Source organism: Notamacropus eugenii, chromosome 3, assembly GCF_028372415.1.
Source record: "Notamacropus eugenii isolate mMacEug1 chromosome 3, mMacEug1.pri_v2, whole genome shotgun sequence".
NCBI lineage: Eukaryota > Metazoa > Chordata > Mammalia > Diprotodontia > Macropodidae > Notamacropus > Notamacropus eugenii.
Genome location: NC_092874.1, coordinates 209450537 through 209463859, shown reverse-complemented (window position 1 = coordinate 209463859; position 13323 = coordinate 209450537). Strand labels below are relative to the sequence as shown.

Genomic DNA, 13323 nt, shown 5'->3' with positions numbered 1-13323 from the left:
TAGGGAGAACCTGGAGAAGCAAGGGATGGAATTGTTGGGAAGTACCTTGCTTTCTGGCTATGGAGGGAGGTGAAACTATGTATTCAACCCTCACAGAAGGATGACAATCCCCCAGAGGCTTCTAAAGGGGAAAAATATCTTGGTCATGACGAGAATCTCAGGAAGCAAAATGTCTGCATTTTACAAATATTATCTCATTTTATCCTACTGTCACAAATGAAAAACCCTGAGAGGCAGAATTTCTGAGTGATTAATAATCAATTTATTAATTAGGTTAGCTGATAATCAAAAAATCGATAATCAGTGGCTTCTCTTGGACAACCAAAGATGAAAGAGACATGGAGAGGCTTACAGTCTTAAATGTTTTTGTAAAAGAGAATGCCCCCAACAAATTAAAATCAATCCTGACTGGTGGACATTTAATGAGCAAGTGTCTAGGAATTTATATCTCCTCCTGCTGAGAATGTGGCTTGATCATGAGACTCAGCCACTTCCAGCAGTCTGGGCAGGGGGATACATATCTCTATCCAGAGCAATCTGGTTGTTTTTCTGTTTTATGAGTTGAATCACTCTCTCCTATCCTATTTGAGTGGAATCTGGTCCAAGATTGAAGAATATGTTCCCTGAGATTAGAGGTAGTCTTAATCATCCATGTCCTTAAGAGGCTGGCTGTCCACAGGAGCTGGACCTCAATGAAGAAGCAGAGGAGGAAAAAACTGGATCCTGATTTAATAATTGGTTATTAATATAATGGAAAAATAATTTTTCTCACAACTCTAGGAAAGAAGGGCATTTATTATCCTCATTTTATAGTGACTTGGTCCCTCCAAATAACCTTGTATTTCTAGTCTTGTTTTCATCCATATTCTGTTACTTCTTCAGGGGTCTATTACATTACTTGCCATTTTTGCAGTCTTTCTGTTTTTCTTTATCTTTTATTTATCTCCCCCATTAAGCTGTGAGAACAAGGACTGGTTTTTATCTTTCTTTGTGTCCCCAGCACTTAACACAGTCCCTGGCACATAGTAGATGTTTAAAAAATAAGTGATTGACCAACTACATTTCTCTTCCCGTGCTGCTATGCCAGCCTTCTTGCATTCAAGCCCAGGGTTGTCCAATACCATTTAAGTAGTGGAATATCTTTTAAGAAAATCTTCAAGGATACAAACAGGCAGTTTTCAGAGGAAGCAATTAAAGCTATCTAAATTCATATAAAAATGCTCTAAATCACTATTGATGAGAGAGAAGCAAATCAAAAACTTTGAGGTACCACATGACACCTATCAGATTGGCTAACATGACAAAACAGGAAAATTATAAATGCTGGAGAAGATATGGGAGAATTGGAATACTAATTCATTGTTGGTGGAGCTGTGAGCTGATCCAACCATTCTGAAGAGCAATTTGAAATTATGCCCAAGGGCCTATAAAAATGTGCATACCCTTTGACCAGCAATACCTGCTTCTAGAGCTATATCCCAAAGAGATCATAAAAATGGGGGAAAATGTACAAAAATTTATAGCAGCTCTTTTTGTGGTGGCCAAGAATTGGAAACTGAGGGGATGTTAATCAATTGGGGAATGGCTGAACAAGTTGTGGTATATGAATATAATGGAATACTATCGTGCACAAAGAATAGGCAAACTTCAGAAAAACCTGGAAAGACTATATAAACTGATACTGAGTGAAGTGAGGAGAACCAGGAGAACATTATACACAGTAACAACAGCCACAGTGTGTGAGGACTGTTTTTGATAGATTTAGCCCTTCACAGCAATACAAGGACCTAAAATATTTCCAAAGGACTCATGAGTCAAAATGCCATCCACATCCAGAGAAAGAACTATGGAATCAGAATGCAGAATGAAGCAGATTATTTTCTCCTTTGTTATGTTTTGTTTTTCTCATGGTTCTTCCATTCATTTTAATTCTTCTATGCAACATCACTAATGTGAAAATATGTTTAATAGGAATACATGTTTAGAACTCATATAAGATTTCATGGAATCTTGAGGAGGAATGGGGAGAAAATTTGGAATTTATGCAAGCAATTGTTGAAAATTGGAAACAAATAAATTAGCAAATTTGGGGGGGGAGAGAAAGAAAATTTTCAAGACCTTGCCAAGAGCTGTGTGTCATTTGAGAAACGTCTAGCCTATGACAACTGGACTAGTTTTTCCTTAAAATATTGAAGCTGTACTTGAGATTTAATTGTTTCAGGTTTAATTGTTTCAAGGCTTGAAAGATTGATGTAGCTTTCTGGTCACCTAAATGCAAAAATCAGTGCTGAAAGAATCAGATGTTTTGCAAATTTTTTGTTTCATTCTAATTCTGAAGCTGAATCTCCAAACCAAGTTGAATCAGGCTTAGCACAGAGAGATGGAAATGTCTATCACTGGTCATTGGATTGTACTCATTAAAGAAGAAAAAAGCAAAAGAAAACAGCCAAGGGCTCAGGCTCACTTACTCAAGCACAATGTTGTTGTTTGTGGTCATTTGTACCTTTGGGGGTGGGGAGAGGAAAGAAATCCCTCTTTTTTTTGCCCCTTTATGAAAGCCTCAAGTGAGAGGAAGTACTGAAAGAGTTCCAAAAGAAAGTGAGGATGGTTCTTCCTCATTTTCGCTCTTTTTTAACATATATTCTTTGATTTGTCATCATGAAATATAGTTATATCATGTTTTTATTGTTTTTCAATTGTTTAAGTCATATTTAACTTTTCAAGATGCCAGAATCCTGGGGGTATTTGGGGGCAAAGATGCTGGAGTCGTTTGCCATTTCCTTCTCCATTTCATCTTATAGATGAGGAACTGAGACAAATAGAGTTAAGTGACTTGCTCAGGGTCACACTGCTAGTAAGTGTCAGAGACCAGATTTGAACTCTTGAAGATGAGTCTTCTAACTTCGTTGGCACTCTGTCCACTGCATCACCTAGCTGCCCTTAATTATATCATACCTAGCCTTGAGGATATAGCCCAGAGGTTTTTTTTTAAAGAAGTCTTTTTGAAAATTAATATTTTAAAAAGGTAATGTTTTTCCTACTACCATTACCATCATTGAGCAAATAGGGGAAAAAAGCCCCCAAACCATAGCTCTATAGTTCAGCAAAATAAATTCTCACATAATCAGTGTCCAAAAGTGTTACCTTCTGCATTTTAAGTTAATTACCTGTCAAGAAATGAGTGATATATTTTATTTTCATTCTTTTGGATTTATGGTTTGTCATTGTGTTGTTCAGAGTTCTAAAGTCTTTCAGAGTTTCCTCTATAATACTGTTCTCATTGCATACATTGTTGTATCTGTGCTTACTTTAACCTGCATCAGTACAGAAAGATCTTCCAGGTTTACTCTTAAATGATCCATTTTTATAATTTCTTATAACAGTAATATATCACTGCATTCATATACCACAATTTAGTTAGCCAATTCCCAGTAGGATGACATCTGTTGTTTCCAATTTTGGGTTAACACCCCCCCCACACACACACACGCACACCAGCTATAAATATTTTTGTATATACTTTCATATGTTCTTTGATTTCTTTTGGAGGTAGAGGGATCAGCCTGGGGTGGGGAAGGCTGCAGTCCTAATGGTACTATAGCTGGGACAAAATTTGGTAACTTTGTGGGCATAGTTTCAAGAATGACTGGAAGAGTTCATACTACTCCAACAGTGTACCAATGTACCTGTTTTCTCACATCCTTTCCCACATTTGTCATTTTCCTCTTTTGTCATCTTCTCTAGCCTGAAAAGTATGAGATGGAACTTCAGAGTTGCCTTAATTTGAATTGCTCTATTAGTGATTTAGAGTGTTTTTTTTTTCCAAATGATTATTCATAGCCTGTATTTCTTCCTTTGAAACCTAGGTGTTCATATCCCTGGGTAATTTATCTTTGGGGGAATGGCCTTAGTATTATACATTTGAATATGTTCCTTATATATCTCAAATGTGAGACCTTTATCAGAAAAATCTGTTGTTATCACCATTGAAATTAAGGTAAACTGGGACACAAAGTTCTGAACATGTTCAATTTCAATTTATTAATTATCAATAAAAAGGGTCTCGACTCCTCAGTCAGCCAAAAGATCACAAGGTAGGACCTAATGGCCTTAATACAGTTTGGGAAGTACCAGGTTAAAAAGAACAGGAAGCATAAAACAAGATGATTGGCTACAAAGCCTGAAGCATCATAAATGATGGAAAACACAATGATTGGATGGAGGTCTGGAATGGAGGGCTAGCAATGAACCCTCCTTCTGTCTTGTTGCTAGCATTGTTGGAAAGCACCATGTCACAAGTAGCCATTGTTGGCTAGTGGCTCAGCTAGCAGTCATAAATAACCATAGTTGGTGAGTGTCTGATAAACCAGTAGTGGATTCTTCCCAGCCACAAGGGGATACCTAAAAATAGAGCTCAAAAAGATTAAGCTGAATGATAAGTCTCTTTAGTTGTCACTCAGAGTCAGCATTACTCAAATTAGTTTAAGATATATCAAACTCTAAAAGGGTCCTATATTTAGCCTGAAATGGGACTTTTTACCTGTGCATACTATTTTTTAAAGAAGTTTTATCATTGATATTTATTGTCTTTGTGTCTGTCTTGTAGTGATAACCCCTCATTTTAATAGGATTGCTTTTAGAAAATTGTGCTCATGGAGTTAAGAAGAAAAAAACTTATCACCAAATGCTTCTCTGTTTCTCTCTGAGTCTTGTAAATTAACTTTTTTCCTGGAAAAAAAAGTTAACCTTTCTAATAAGTTATCTAAGTCTTCAGAAAGACAGTCTCTCCTTTTTTCCATATTTCTAAACTCTGGCCAAGTTTTGAGAGTGCAGACAGAAAGACAGATAAGAATAAAGGAAATCTTTTCCTTCAGACTGTATAACTTTTATGACATTGTAAACTAATTAGAGGCTGAATTTGTGTTTAAAATATAAGTTCTATACTGTGAATTTCCAAATAGTGATTTGCATGTTTTTATAAATGCTGAAATATTCTAGTGAGTTTTGGGTTAACATTCTTTAGAATTATTTTAAGGAATTTAAGACCATAGCTGTGAGTGTTCCATGGACCTTTTATCACTCCTCCCCTGAAAAGTGACAGATTTGTTTAGTTCAGAGGGAAAGTTTCAGAGAAAAGGGAACTGAAGGTAGTTTGAAAGTAGTAGGAAGAAAAGAAGGAAAATAGGTTGTAGTTTGAGTAACTGTGCCGTTTAAGAACTGCCTATTATTAACTCTTTTCTGGTTTTCAAAAGGAGAAGTTTGTGTAAATCATGAAAGAATGAAAATTAAATAAGTTTTGTTAGAAGGGTACATCTAATTATGTACTTGGGAGTTTTACAAATTCAAGTTTAGTACAAATCAAATTGGAAAGTAATTTTTACATTGATGTGTGTTAGGCAATTAGAAATTTAGTTATAAATTATTTTAGACTCCCTGATTTGGGAATAGATGTTAATTGGAGTAGATTTTGAATATGGGAGTAAGATCAAAGGTAGGGAAAATCTGAACCAACATCTCTTACCTCGCTTTCCTGGGGTGGTGGAAGTTTAATACCTCTGAGAGCTACTTCACATCATAAAACCACAGATTAAAAGTGGTCAGTTTAAGCTAAAATTCAAAGCCAGTTAACCATTAGAATTTTAAGAATTGTCTTGCTTTTTGCCCATGAAAAGAGAAACTTGTTTAAAGGATCAATTTGAATGTGAGTAAAATTTAATTTGGAAAACTGCTTTGTGTTAATTCTGTGAATGATATAATAGTGCTTAGTTGTTATTTGAATGGGCCAGACATATGTAGGTTGTTAACTAGGGCGGGAAGAATTTAGGTCCCCCTCTCCTGAGCCTCAATAGAAGAAATAAACCACTGCAGGCTGTCTGCTTCACGTTCTGTATTACAGACCTATTAGTCCTCTGGGTGGTACTACTTGTGTTACCCCTTCTGACTGTACCCAACTTAAGGAAAAAAAAAACAACAACTTGTGAGGTGGCATTATAAATGTATTAGAAACTGGATAAGACTGCACATTTACAAGCCCTTTAGAATCCCAAAGGCAACAGTATTTCAATTAAGCAGGGTTGTGTAGAAGATTTGTAAAGAAGAAATTCAGTGGAGTAGAGATGTGTTTTATAGATAGTCTGGGATATAAAATAGAGGAAGCAAAGAACAAGAAAGGCCCAGTTTTGCAGTGCTTTAATAAAAGTTCCCTGGAGAAATATATGTGTGTGTGTGTGTGTGTGTGTGTGTGTGTGTGTGTGTGTGTGTGTGTGTGTGTGTAGATATGCATATATATTTCTTTCCATTTATATATTTATATAATATTGTTATATCATATTGTTATATGCTATATACTGTATAGTATATTATATATACATATATACATATGTATGTAAATGGAGAGAGAGAAATTTTGAGCACATGGGGTTTGAAAGTAAAAGAGATTTGGAGTTTCCTTCCTCCCTCTCTTCTTCTTCCTCTTCCTCTGTCCACATAGGGTATCATATCTGCAAATGCTCTGCCAAAAGTAATGTAAATTTTGATGGCTGAAACCTATCAAGATATCTTGGGATTTACAGGTTTGATTTCTTTCTTAAAGACCATGCCTTAAACCCAATTCACTCTGTCTCTCATTAATTGGCCAATAATGGGCCTCAGCCCAAGCCCACTTAATGGTCATTGGTAGGGTCCCAATGGCTGAGTGAATGTAAATAATAATTGTTTCTGTTTTGGCCAGAAATCCTCAGGGTCTTCCCCTCCCAGATTGATTTTTTTTTTAATTAGGTAAAAGAGGTCATTCCCTAGCCTTAATTACTGAATGGGCATTGCCTCAGTCAAAGTAAGAACTCAGAAAGACCTTAGCTTAAAAAGACCAAGGTCTCCTACTGCATCCAGGGTCTACTCTAGTCATCCCCATCTATATCTTGCCGCTGGACTCAGATGGCAAGATTGAGTTGAATTCCCCATTGTGTTATTTTCTTTCCAAACAGGAATGTTTCCCATCTGATTAATACTGTGCCTGGCTATAATACCTTGTGGATAAGGTATTTGATTATAAAAATTTGCCATTTGATTAGCTGTTCTGAATATACAACTCATCTGAAATCAAGCAGAACTAAGAATGCTTTATCCTATTACACCTATGTTGAGTCATTCTGTGTCATTAGGCTTAGGCCTAGAGAATCAATTTTGATGCTATTATAACGATGTCCCTGCTCCTCCCTTTTCTAGCAAATTTCTCTAATCAAGGCAGGTAGACTATATTGTTTTTTAACATAATGAATCTTGTTGCAACACTCCAGTACCTCTGCATTGCTATAGTAGGATCCAAGTATGTAAGATCTTACTGTTTTCAATCTGAATTTGTAGGCAACTAGGTAAATCAGTTCTTGAGGTTTTCATCCTCTTGCTAATTCTTACATGATAAAATCCTTGAAATATCTCAGAATGATGTGAGAATAATTAGAAAAAGATGAAGAAGTGTACGGCACAAAGATAGTAATTAATTAGTAAGGTTAAAATCAGAAACCTCTTCTGTTTGGTTATTAGGGAAAGAATTTCCATGCAATCAGTTGCCTTAGAGGAAAGTAATTTATGAACCATCTTATGTTACCTCAAAAGGAAATTCAAGTTTACTTAGGTTCATTATTTTATTTGGGATTAACACTTATATGTAGAGCATGTCCTGAAATGTAAGCAATTTACATTTAGACAGCTCATCAGAGATATACACTGCTTTCTGTACATAATTGGAGATTTAAGTACTTAATATGTTTACACATCCCATCCCAAGTGTTTTATTTTCTGTTAAAATTGAAGCTAAACAGGCATCTTTTACACAAATCCATTTGTGTAGCTAATGACCCTAGGGATAAAAAATCATCTACTTAACTAGAATATTGATACCTATGTTTTCATATTTAGGATTAAAGTATTTTATCTTCCAAAGAGGGGAATCAGCTAGAGTGGAAAATTATGAGAAAGCTACAAAAGTAACATGGAATGTATATACATATATAATGGAATATACAGGTCTCAAGCATGTTCTAATAATAAGTTCTAAAAACTGGGTTCAGGATATATATTATTGTATTGTCCACCCTTTGCACAAGTCAGGTATTTTCTGGTTTGTTTTTTTTTTTAGTGCTTAATTTAAAAAGTTTTAGAGTTCTTTAGAGTACTTTAAAGTGTTTAGTTTTTAATGTCTCAGTTATTTGAATTTGATACATATATACATATGGATATATAATTTATAACATAAATATAACACACAACAATTTACCAACTTACATCACAGGACAATTGTAAGTTTTTACTTTGTTTCACTGAAGTTTTTCCCACAATGAGGCTTGAATCCAAAGTAAAGAATAAAATAAATGAATGTCAGTCTTCAAAGGTGAAATGATGGTGGAGTCAATGCCAATATATAAAAGCACTCAACCTTAGCTTACATGTCTACTTTGATAAATATTAAATCTTTAACCCAGAAGGCACACTTTACAAATCAGATCTTCATAGATTCTTTTTAAAAATTCTTCCTTTAGACTATTGTTGGCAGTGTCTATATCAGATACAGAATTAAGTAAAGTTTAAGTAAAGATAGAAATAGCAGAGGATATATAAAAAATTTAAAAATTAAATTCTTTGAAGCTTCAAGGAAACTAATTTGATGTTTTTCTTATAGCTTTGTTGTTAATAGTATTAGAATCATAAAGTTTGAATTAATTTTCACCACAAAGTTATTGCAAAAGCAAAATTTAAGAGGTTATACTAAATTGTAGTGAGCTTTGTTATTGGCAGATTTTTTTTTTTAGCAGAATTACCTAGGAATCTCTGCAAATGACTTGGAACCAGAGAAATAAATCTACTGAAGAGAAGACCCTTTTAGAGCTGCCCTGAGAATGAAGTCTATTCCAGAATGTTCAGAGAAGATGTTTCCAAGGACCACACGCTACATGGGACTGAGATGAAATTTGTTGATTAAACGGACATTGAGAATGGATTGCTAAGCTACAAGGAGACTAGATGTTGATTAATATTAATGATCATTATTGTATTGCATTGGCTTTTATTTGCTGAGTTTTCTTAGTTACTTTGGAGACATTTTAAATCTCCTCTCTAAGACTGGTCTGTGGTTTTAGACATTCTTCCTGTTGTTGGTGCTAGGATTAATCAGTCTTGTTCTCATATTAACCAGCAAGGGGAAACTGTGACAAGCCTACACAGGATTTAACAAGTTATAGCAGAGACACAACTACTCATTCCAGGTGCCCTCCTCATGGTATCCCTTTCCTTGGTTCACTTGGCTGCAGAGAAATAGCCTATTAGCAGCCCTTGGTAAATGGGCCCTCATTGACCTTTGTTTTATTACTGCTGTTGTTTTTAGACTTTGCATTAGTTGTTGTGTTAAAGCCTGTTCTGAAAAAAACACCAGAAAAAAAGCAACTTAGGTTAGAGTACACTACTAATAATGACCATGTTAAAAATTTCTAGAATTAGCTTATAGATGAGTGATTCATGGGAGACAGATCTCCTATTGATCAAAGGGGGGAATTGAGAAAATCAAATATTGCTTTAGTATTTTACATTTTATTCCATTCTGTAATTGATTCTATTCTGTAACTGCCTGTGCCACATTGTTTTGTCTCTGAGTTAAGTTCAGAAATTCATGAATCCAAGTTCATTATTTTTAATTTTTTAACTTAAAAAATTTTTCTGTAAATAGTATTTTTCTCCCCTTTTTTTTTTTGAAGGAGGGAAGGCAAGGCAACTGGGTTTAAGTGACTTTCCCAAGGTCACACAGTGAGTAAGTTTCAAGTATCTGAGGTCAAATTTGAATTCAGGTCCTCTTGTCTCCTGGGTCGGTGCTCTATTCACTGCACCACCTAGCTGCCCCTATAGTATTTTTCTGATTAGGTAAAAAGATAGTTTTCAACATTTATTTTGTAAGAAAATTTTGAATTCCAAAATTTTCTTCCCTCTTCTCTCCCTTTTGCCTTTCCCAAGACAGCAAGCAATCTGATATACATTATAAACATGCAATCATGTTAAACATATTTCCACATTAGTCATGTTGTGAAAGAAGAAACAGAAAAAATGGGAAAAAAACATGAAAAAAACAAAAAAATGAAAATAGTATGCTTTGATTATCATTCAGACTCCATAGTTCTTTCTCTGGACGTGGATAGCATCATGAGTTTTTTAAATTGCCTTGGATCATTATGTTGCTGAGAAGAGTTAAGTCTATCATAGTTGATCATGTGGCAAAAAAAATTATCCATCCTACAATAAGAGAGACTGAGGCAGAGCTCTGAGTCAATGATATTTTATTAAAGGGCCCATGGTCCCCTCTAATAAAGTGGACCTCAGATCTTCCTCATGATCTGAGATGTCTCCTCATTCCAGTGCTCTTTTTTTATAGGGTTAGATATCTAAACATTCAAGAACAGCTATACCAAATACAGAATAATTCCATTGGTTGACATGATGCATAGGCTAAAAATAAGCAAAACAATTTATCAGCAGGGTCACAGATTGGGCAATGCAGGAGATATCTGCTGACTATGTTGGCACAAGATGGATGGGCTTCTCCTTAAATTAGGCAGGAGTTATACATGTGCTCCAAGAACAAATGGCAGAAGCTTTCCATAACATGCCACCACTAATGCTTGGTTCAGTCATGGAATTTGAGCAAAACAGGATGGACATACCTTTGTCAGCATTCTTATGGTTACACAAGTGAGCTCCATAGCTGGTAAACAAGTAATGAACGTTAAAGTTTGAGAACTACTATAGGACCCCTCTATTAGAAATCATATTCCAATGTCACCTATACAAAAGTATGGATGAATACATTGATTATGCTTGCCCAATACGCAAAAGAGGCATGGCAAAATACAGAATCACATTGAGTGATAGATCTTGCTCTTGAAGGCCAAAAGGACATTTTATCAGGGGAGTCACAAACTATGGGTGAAGCATGGGGCATCTCCACTGACTAAGTGGTAAATAAGATGGTCACTTGTTTATGCTGAGAGTGAATGGTCCAGAAACACAAAAATAAAATTGGGGGACTTTCCATGTAGGTGCACTGGGCTTGTTCACTATGACAATGAAAGTTCTTTGGTATTTGATTATTTTCTTTTGGCTGCTTATAGAAATTTTTTCTTTGACCTAGAAGGTCTAGATTTTGGCCATGATATTCCTGGGAGTTCTTATTTTAGGGTTTCTTTCAGGGTGTGACAAATAGATTCATTCTATTTTTACTTTGCTCTCTGATTCTAAGAGTTCTGGGTAATTATCAATTATAATTTCCTGAAATATGGTATCCATCCTTTTTTTCCAATCATAATTCTTCATTTGTTTCTCCTTGACAGATTTTTCAGGTTATTTTCTGAAACACTATTTCTTATATTTCATTCTGTTTTCTTTTTTAATCTGTTGGTTTTATTTTGCTATGTCTTGTTATCTTATTAAATTGTTTTTTTCTTGACTGATTCTAATTTTCAGGGTATTCATTTCTTTTTTTTTCTTTCCCCTCTCCACTTAAGTGTTTTATTTTTTCCAATTACATGTAAAGATAATTTTCAACTTTCATTTTTAATAAGATATTGAATTCCAAATTTTTCTCCCTCACCCTCATCCATGCCCCCTCCAAGACAGCAGGCAATCTGATATAGATGATACATGTACAATCATGTTAAATATATTTCCACATCAGTCATGTGAAAAAAAGACATTCATTTCTTGAGTGAAGGTTTCTGCTCTCCGCTCTAAGATGTTCATTTTCCTTGCTAGTCTTTCTTCCTGATATTTTCATTTTATATTTCTTGTTTTTGTTTCTTCCGGATATTCCTGAAGTTTCTGTTGGCAGGCCTTTTTTCTCCCTTTACACCTTTATCTGGAATTGCAGAGTCATTCAAACCAAGATATTTCCTTAAGGTATTCAGAGTTTTATTTGGCTTGTTCCTTAGGAAGGTTCTGAACTTTAATTATGCATTCAGGGGCTGCCTGGTCCTGGTTCTTCATATAGTCAAACTAGCTTGTTTCTTCAAGAGACTCCAGTTCTGGATCCTTCCTGGGAGCTCCCTCTTGTTATAGGTCTTTGAGAACTCTATCTGTGTTGAGCCCTGCCTGGGATCCTTTCCCCTCGGTTGCTGGCCTTGGAGGCTCTTCCAATACTTCCCATTTTGTCCAGAGCCTTACTCCCAAACCTGAGTTCTGATCGTTGATGCCATCTAAACTCTTCTTGGATTGACCCAAAGCTGGTCACTAGGCTAGACTGGGGCTAGGTTACAGGGCTATTGAGCCTAGAATGACTCCAGTCTCTATTTGACTTAAGTTGGGAAGGCCTCAATTAACTGACTTCTCTTTCTCCACCCCCAGTTTCCAGTCTGTTTTCTTTCACTGAGCTCAGGCAGCTTCTTGTGGGTTTGGGGAAGACTTGGGCTAAACTCTAGAGATGTTTCCTTTATTAATTTGGATGCTAGGGCACTTGGAACATATAAGCTTATGATTAACATTAGTTTCTTTTCTATTGTGCCCTTTAGGCACCCATAAAAAGCCTGGATTTCCTGTGCTATAGCTATCATAGAGTAGCTTTCTAAAGAGATTGCTTTCTTATTCTGATCCTTTGCTCATTGGTCTAGCTTCTGGTCCCAAGGTCATAGGACCATGTGTCAATTTAATGCAGTAAGTAGAAGAAATCAACATAAGCACCAAGGACAGAACTAGCTACTCTTAAAAACATATTTTAAAAAACAAACAAACCCAGGAGTTGCCATCACGCTCTCAGACAAAGCAAAACATTCAAATATAAAGAGTATAAACAGGGAAATTATATTATCCTAAAGGGAACAAGCGAAAACAAACCCACATCAGTAATAAGCTTACATGTTCAAGTGTCCTAGCTTCCAGATGTAACATGGAGACAGTGATTTACCTATGGATACCAATACTTTTATAACTCACTAAAGTCAATGTCCTCTACTTAATTCTATTCTCTATAGCCTTATGTAGGTACTGAGTCCAACCAGTCAGTCGTCATTTAACAAGTATTTATTAATCATCCACTACATACCAAGCAATGTGCTAAGTGCCGGGGAGTTGAAAAAAAAGGTAAAAAATAGTCTCTCCTCTCAGAGTTCATAATGTAATGGGGGAGACAACATGAAAAAAACATATATAATATATATGTGTAATATGTATTGTATGTAATATATGCATATATACACACATATATTTATATATGTGTGTATATGCATACATACATATATATATATACATACACATGTATATAATTAGAGATAATCAACAGGGGGAAGACTCTAG

The 13323-nt window shown here is 35.4% G+C and overlaps 1 long non-coding RNA gene across 1 annotated transcript; it reads left to right on the top strand.

Annotated features, from left to right (window-relative positions):
• The first annotated feature begins 4132 nt into the window (after positions 1-4132).
• LOC140531358 (uncharacterized) lies at positions 4133-9052 on the top strand. The gene is made up of 2 exons (XR_011976330.1): positions 4133-4350; positions 8811-9052. It is a non-coding gene; the product is annotated as an uncharacterized lncRNA (long non-coding RNA).
• The last annotated feature ends 4271 nt before the right edge of the window (positions 9053-13323 follow it).